Below are 8,979 nucleotides of genomic sequence, written 5' to 3'. Positions count from 1 at the left end.
GCCTTACATATCTAGCAGAATCTGTCAGCATATTCTCTCCACCAACAATCTCTTATAGGATTAAAATGAGCTCGAGGACGTTAGATTCCTTTATAACGCTCATTTATTGAATTCAATTCAATTCATGGTCTTGCTGGAGGGAAAGAAACTCAACAGGACTCTGGTCTCTTCCTTCAAGCAATGAATGATAATGGAAGACAAATCCTAGTCATTTGAATTGTTGAGTTATTAACTAAGCTGCCAGAAGGAAATATTCTAAAAGAAATGCCAGAAGAAAAGCAAAATATAAAAAGTTAATAATCACTACTTGAGTCACTCTTCTAATTTGTAAAGCATTTCTCAACTCAGACATGTCTAGGAGAGCACATTCTACATTTTGGTGCTCCACAAAGGGAACCTTTGGCCTACCAAATAGAACTTTACCGTAAAGAAACACTCCAAAATAAATTAAACTAAGATTCTAATCCACCACTTTACCACCACGATTCGGTGGATTCAAACCTCATTTCCCAGACATTATGAGAAGGCAGCGTGGTGAGTCCACTAGCAACAGGCCATGCAATGGGGCGTGATTCACCTACAAAGGAAAGGAAGGAAGAAAATATAAGGAAAGAATGAAAGGACCATTCTTACGTACGCATTGAGTGGCTGCAAAAATATATATAAAAAACAATAAACTTGTTGCACTTAATTTTGTTGTCCAATTACCATTTGAAACGCCACTGCGGCCAAATGGAACTAAAACTTTTGGAACCCGTTCTCTGCGAGCATGAGAGGCCAGTTACCAGTGTGATGGCCAAGTGTTGAGATTCTCAGAGTATCCTTGCTTTCTGTTCTCTTTTGGATTAATATATAATACCCCAGTGCTCGTCCTTGTAACAACATTAACGGTAGTGATGTCTAAAAAAGGAGTCAAAAGGAAAGGTCGCAACCCCTGCATGTAGAGGGAATCACACATTGGACGGGTAAGATCTATATATATTTTATCTCGATCTGCAGTAGTTGTTGTATTCAAATAATTTTACAAAATTTTATTATCTTGATCTGCCATTAAGGGCCTTGCTCAAGTACTTGTATGCTTCTCTCACAACATTTAGTACAGGAGCAAGAAGGGCGCGTATCGCGCTATTGCTTGATTCTGGAACAATAATGAAGATATCATTGTTTTATGCGATTCAGTTTGTGAGACGTTTGGGGCAAAATTTCAACTCAGATCTTGTAAATTTAAAATTCACGGGATAGGATTTGTGGATCATTTCAATTTACAACAATAAATAGAGAAATCAGGGGCATGCTAGAATTTTTCAGCAATCTAGCTATTGGATTTTGAAATTTATCTATTAGATTGGATTTTTAGTGGTATTAATGTGTGAGGATCTGTATGGATGTGTATTTAATTTCATTTCGATGATTCACTAAAAAGATTTTGGATACTTATATAAGGTCAAGAAATTTGAATAATACCTCCAGCTTGTCTTTTTGAGTAAGGTTTTAGATTGTTACAAATAGTATCAGAAGAGATCTAGTCCATAACTTATGTGGAGTAGGAGATACTGCAGCATAGGTTTATAGGGGCTAACCATAGGACGGTCATGATATTTATGAATGGAAGTATGGATTGGAACCCTTAGTCTGATGAGATTATTAGGATTTAAATGGGGAGAGTATGTGAGGATCTATGTGGGTATGTATTTAGTCTCCCATCGATTATTCACTGAAAAGATTTTGGATACTTATACAGAATCAAAAAATCTAAATAATATCTTCCAACTAGTCTTTTTGGATGAGGTCCTCGATTGTTATAAATGATATCAGAGCAGATTTGACCCATAACTCATATGGATTAAGAGATATTGTAGCACAAATTTATTGGTCCAACCGTGGGCTAGTCATGATATTTATGAATGAATAAATGATCTTAAACCCTTAACCAAGCAAGGACGCCAGAGCTTAAATAAAGAGTAGATGAGGATCTATATGGACGTATATTTAGTCCCACATCAGTTATTCATTGGAAAGTATTTAGTCTCACATCAGTTATTCGTTGGAAAAATATTGGCTAGATTGGATGAGGTCCTAAATTATTACAAATCTAAAAATAAAAAAATATATTTTTCATTCAAAAATTTATACGGGCATAAAACCATGGGTTGTTACATACTGTTCACAAAGCATGGGGCGGCCGAGGCTATTATATAATCACCATAGTCGATCATTCGTTTATCATCCAAACAAACCATTTTCATGTATATTTCAATGCACGTATATAAAGTCAAAAAAATTGAGCTGTTGAGAATTTAAAAAAAAAAATCATGTATGTCCGGTGACATTTCATCATCATCATTTTATTTCATTTTTGAGTAGTGACGTAGCTGTCTCAAGCAAGTCCACTTTACGGCTCAATCCACACCATGATGGGATTCATTGTTGCTCCAATAGTAGGCTGAATCTTGATACACCTCGCATCTACAAGCTTTGGTTGCTCTAAGTTGTGATAAATATGCCATCAAATGTTGCCCTTTTTTTTTTTCCTGATCCAATTGCAAAAAAAGAAGTAGTTCTCATTAATCTGCTCAACTCGAACCTCTTAAAAAATAAAAAAATAGAGAGAGAAAAAAAAAAGATGAAAGTAGGGTGTAAGTTTGTTTTCATCAACGGTCATAATTGAGTTACGTCGCTTTTATTTATACTAATAATATCTGTCTTTCTATAATTCAGATTGACTTTCTCTTTTGATTAAAAAAAGATATGACTTTTTCCAAATAAGCATAATTAGTGAAAATAATCATGGGAATGCTAAAATCTTACAAGATATTGATCTTGGTTTTAATATTGACTTCATTTACAGTTACTTTGCCTAATCTTTTTTGGATTAAGAGATATGTCTAGTTAAAATCTTTTTCTAAAAAAAAAAATTTTTACTTTGATCAATCCATTTTAGACCTAAATAATAAAATTTGATCTCGATCGTCTAGTGCACCACACACTTAGGGATGGCACCATATTATAGGGCTCAAAAAATTATTCAATTTCAAAAAAAAAAAAAGAGAGCACCTCAATTGGATATTGTAATAGCCAGTTATAATGGCTTTCAAAAATTCAGTACATGATTTAGCTTCCAATATTGTGAATCTTACTCACGGTCCTGTCTAATCCTCTCGTCGTAGCTAAAATGATCCATATCGAGTATGATAATCATCCTATCTCGTTCTCTCATATAAATGTGTCTTCCTCTTTCTTGTAAGCAGCATGGTTTTATCGGTTGTAGGGGCACACTCAATATTATTTATTGCATTGGATGGCATGGTACCCTTGTTAACGCTATTCTCTCAGCCTTGCCATACTACTATAAATGTCTGTTTTCGAAATTACCAAGTTGGGTGGCAGTCATAGAAGCCTCTTGGGCTCCTTACCTATCGTGATGTAGTTCACTTCCTCCTCCATTTTAGCTCAAGTCTTTCTGATCCATTTTCCTTTCGTCTTTCCTTTGTATTTCTCATAGTGCTACAAAAAACACTTCACCTTTCTCCTTTAATGATAAATCTGGTGGAAACTTTCCAGTTTCCAGTTCCTCCATTTCTTCACTTGAAAAAAAAAAAAAGAAAGAAAGAAAGCCGAAATTGTTGGTTTGGAAATCTCTCATGTAATCTGAAGAGTATGGTTAAATTATGAGAAACTGGAGGGTCTCATATATACCAGGTCCCAGTTTCACCATGAATTGCAGAATAATCACTTTGATTGGATGGTATCAAAACCAATAGAAGCTCAATCAACCAGTGCTTTGGAGCTCGAAAAGGTAAATTTTAAAGGGATATGATTAGCACGGATGTAGCTTAGTTCATTATGACATGCCGTTTTGGGTATATTATACCCAAACATGGGCACGTTACGTACAATGGATTGGTTGATGAACACCCCGCTTGAGCCAATTGCCAGAGCAATCATGGCTTAAAGTTGTCTTCCTCTCATGCTTGGACGAGCTGGAAATTGTCAATTGTCTGTCGATTGGCTGGTTGGTCGCTCTGCCACCTTTTTTTTCCTTTTGTTTTTTGGGACTTGTTCCCCACTTCTTTGGCACCGAATTTGTAGAATTCCATGTTTGTTCCGGAGCAGAACACATGTTCACGCCAAATGGATTTCTTCACACAAGTTTCAGCAATGCGAAACTTTTTGTGCACCGGGTGTAAAAAATTTGATATGAAATACACCATCTCATCCGATTGATCTATATAATTATTATTTTTTAATATATATTTAATATTTATAGATCGATTTTTTTATTTAAAAATTTTATATGACAAAAATATTTCTAACTTTTGAAAAAATTATGATATTTTATATTCATATTATGACATTTTGTGTTCATAATTTTTTTTTAAAGAACAGAAGTATTTTCGTCATTCAAAATTTTCAAATAAAAAAATTGACCTACAGATATTAAATGTGTGTTGGAAGGTAGTTAGATAAAAATATTTCTCTCATATTATGTTACCTTAGGCTATATTATGACATCATGGACTATATTATGCAACAGGATGTTACAATTTTTTTAAAAAATAAAGATATTTTTGTCATATAAATTTTTTAAATGAAAAATCTACCTACATGCATTAAATGCATGTTGGAAAATGATGACTACGTGGATCAATCGAACGAAACGATGCACTCCATGTCGGATTTTCTACACTACCTACGGTGTGCAAAGAGTTTCTCTTTGGACAATGAATCAGCAATTGCACCTTCTTGGAGGAGGCTTTTGGTTTAGATCTTGAGATGTGTTTCCCTATATATATATATATATATATATATATATATATATATATATATTGATGGAGGTGTTTCCTTAAATATTTTGAGTTTGGATAGTTTTTCCCTACATTCCATAGATGTGACTAGTAACTTAGAGGCATGCCAAAACTTAATAATTACCTTAAGAACACACTTGGTTGGAGAGAGTTGGACTCTAAAATAGAAATGAAAATGAGTGCCTTCTATTGCAACCGATTGGTTCAAGATATTTTTATTTTCATTTCAATTTTAAAAAAAAACAAGAATCTCCCAATCCTCCAAAACTCCATCTTTACTCTTCTCTAATATTCAAATTTTATTTTGATTTCGATTCTAATGGAAATCATGAACCAAATATGTAAGGATATATGGTCACTCTGATTCCAATTACAATCTATTATGATTCCAATTTTGATTTCAGCAATCAAACTATTGCCACTAGTCTTCTGGTTGATATCGGATTGGTTGGAGAGAATACATAGGCAGGTGCTTGGTAGTGGCAGTCCGATCTATAAAATAAATTTCTAATTGGAGTTAGCTCGGATGGGATCCTCTGATCTTAAAGTCAAAAAATTAGGGAATAGATGGGAAGAATCATGTTGTTGGAAGAGAAGTGTTATATACCTCAAAGATCCCTTATAGGTATCCATTTATACATAGAGACTGAGGTGCCGTGAGGAGGAAAGAAAATTTGGCCATTATATTTATCTTATTGAGCGTGATATTTTCATTATTTTCTGTCTTATCTGGTGAGATGTTTATTATCTTCCATTTTATCTAGTAAGATGTGTTCATTATTTTCTTCCTTATTTGCTCATGATAGTTGTCATCTAGGATTTTCTCAATTGGTGTAAATAGGGCAACAACATCAAATATAATACCTTCCTAAAATGCCAATTTGAGTCGAAGATATCTTGGATCGGTTAGAACTAAGGTCAGATCGGACTCTAATGCTCCAATGAGTATGACAAAATGACGATAGATTTTCATATGTACTACGATCATAGGTTTTCGTATGTAGACATCTCAATGGTAAACGATGGCAACCTTATTTTATTGTAGGGCACATTAATTTCGCAGGATAAGATAATAGAAAACAATGTATAAATTACACCGCTTCTTTGTTTGTGTAGAAGAAAGTTGATGATAATAGATAGGGGTAAGCATGATCTAGTTTGGATCGGTTGCATGCTCAAATCTAAATCAAACCAGTCCTAAATGGTTTGGTATTTTTAGAAACTAAATCGAACCAATAGAAGATTGAAATCAAACCAAACCAACATGATTTAAACAGTCTGATTTGATTTGGTTTACCGGTTTATATTATTATTAATATTATTTTTTGTGATTCATGAAGACTTATTTTTTCTCATATAAGAGTACCATCAAGAGAATTTATCAAGTAAAATAATTTAAATTAATATAAGATATTATAACTCAACAAAATAAAATTCTTAGACAAACACCATCATTAAGGATTAAGATAAAGATCTTCAACACATTACAAAAAAAAAAAACAATCCAGTAAGTCACTTAGAGTTTAAGGCTAATTAATACAAAATCAAATTGATAAACAATACTATAAATCCAAAATTATTTTCTAATATATTAATACTCCAATATAAATAACATGCTAATCAAAATGACGTCGTTTTATTAAAGCTGGTACAGTTTGGTTTGAGAACGATTTTATTTACTGACAAACCTGAATCGATCCAAACTTTTATATATATATATATATATGTATATATATATATATATGTATGTATATATATATATATATATGTATGTATATATATATATATATATATCAAAAACCAACCAAACTAAACCAAATAAAATTTTAAATCAAACTGCACCTGCGGTTTGTTTCGATTTTACTAGTTTGATTGGTTCAGATTTGATTTTTGCTCACCCCTGATAATAGATACATGTCAGCGGTCTATCTTTACCACGGTGAAATTAAAATTTTCGCTCCAAAGACATGACACAAGTGCTATGATTTAGATGGCGACCATTGGAAATGGGCTTTCCAATCACATTAGGAAAAGCAAGGAATTCAAGTATTCCTCATGGGTCTACAAGACATCTGAGATGACCTGGACCCGACCAGATTGGCCACGTTAGATGAATCCAAAGTTGAAAAATCATCATGCATGTTTTTATTAGAGTAATAGGATATGTGGCTGCATCTCACTGTTCTCAAATTCCTTTGCCGGCCACCGGAGAGTGGATACGGGGATTGCTAAAGATTCTCTACCTTTGTCCGCGAATAATTGAGCACAAGAATAATAATGTGACGAATAGGAGTGTAAGCTTCCATTTATTTCAGGGTGGAAGCGCAGCTGGAGCCCAACCACATCGTACACCAGCAGGAAAGGAATTCGAATCCAAAGTTGAGTGCGGGTAAAAATAAATCTCCGTCTTAGTCAGCTTTTCTTTTCTTTTGTGTTTTTTTTCTCTTTTTTTTGCTCCAAAGACATCAAACAAAGAGAATATTTTTAACTAGAATGGAGAACTCGCCATGCAGTAGGAACAGGATGAATGATTGTGATGTTGAGATTAAAATTTCAAGAGTTTATATTAACTGATGGACTCATTCCCGCACTTCTGATTGGTAGTTTTTGTTGTTTTTTTCTTTCTTTTACAAGGGAAGAAGAGAGAGAGAGAGAGAGAGAGAGGTTAATGTTGGATAGGTTTGGTGTAAGTCTAAACTCGATGTGGGATGTAGAACTTACTGCTTGCTAATTGTAGAACTACTGTTCTTATCTTGGATCAGCTGAATCAAAGATATCCTCCAGCTTCTAGCTGTCTTGAGGATTGGTTAGCATAATTCCTACACGTAAATCAGTCTCCATCAAAATCAAGCAAAAGAGACTGATGACTTCCACTACAAAATTCACCTCAAACGGGCAACAATGATGGAATTGCTGAAAAACATCAAATCATGAGCCATTCAAAATTTATTTAAAGAACAGAAAGCTCAAGCATTATAGACAAACTTGATCAAATAATTTTTTTTAATTAAACTTCCTACTTTACATCAAGCAGCACCCCAAAAGTAGCCGCCTTCCTGTTAGCCTCATTGGCATCTTTCGTGCAAAAGAATCATTAATCTTCTTTTATGATGCGAACCATTGAATCACATTTTATAAATTTTTTTAAAGCGCAACGTTTGCTTCTTGAGTTATGCTGTGGATGGAGAGAGGAAAGCTTGTTATGTTTTGAAAGCTGTGCAAAATGCGATCAACAGTTGACATGGTGGAAAAGATCAATTACTTTTTGGCATGAAAGATACAATCCTAATATTTTGCTGTCCCTCTGCATGACAGTCAAATTGGGCTGAACGAAGGTTTTATTCCGTGGCACCCACCGCTTGGCCTGAGGCTGAAGTGAGCCTGGTTGAATTTTAGAAAACATGGATTTTGTAGCACCATCTTAAATTGTACGTATAAATACCGGACTGTTTGATAGTCATCAATATCTTCCAATCTAACTGATACCCAACTATATGATAGCTCTTTCAACTTCTAACCACATACAGGTTTCAGCACCCTATAGTTTAGAAGCAGAGCTGTCAACAGACCGAGTCCAGACCCGAGACCCATAGGTATTTACCCAACAGGTCTGGGTCTGGTACTAGTACCGGATCCATTTACTCAGATCCGAATCCGGACCTGATAAATCATAATGTAAACGGATAGGATCTAGATATTTAATATTTAGATCCGATAGACCCAAGATCTGAATAATATAATATATATATATATATATATATATATATATATATATATATATATATATATATATATATATATATTAAAAATATTTTGAGCTATTAAATTAGAGATCCAACGGCCTAAAATTTTCAAAGAGCAAAGAAGCCCTAGTCTGAGCCCTAAAATTTGCTCCCATCCCTCTCTCTGTCTCCCTCTCACCCTCTCTCTCTCTCTCAGTCTCTCTGTCTCTCAGTCTCCTCGACGGTGCCTCTCCCTTTCCTCCTCTCCCGCTCTGGGTGCCCTACCTCTCTCTCTCTACTGTGAGATCCGCTCACCGACGGCTAGACCCCAACACCAAAGCCGCGAATGGAGGAGATCCGCTCCGGAAGGAGATCCTCTCCCTCTCTCTGTCTCTCAATCTCCCTCTCCCCCTCTCTCTGCTCTGAGAGGAGATCCTCTCCCTCTCTCTCTC

Source organism: Elaeis guineensis, chromosome 7 (assembly GCF_000442705.2).
Source record: "Elaeis guineensis isolate ETL-2024a chromosome 7, EG11, whole genome shotgun sequence".
Taxonomy (NCBI): domain Eukaryota; kingdom Viridiplantae; phylum Streptophyta; class Magnoliopsida; order Arecales; family Arecaceae; genus Elaeis; species Elaeis guineensis.
Note: the sequence above shows the minus strand (reverse complement) of the source record.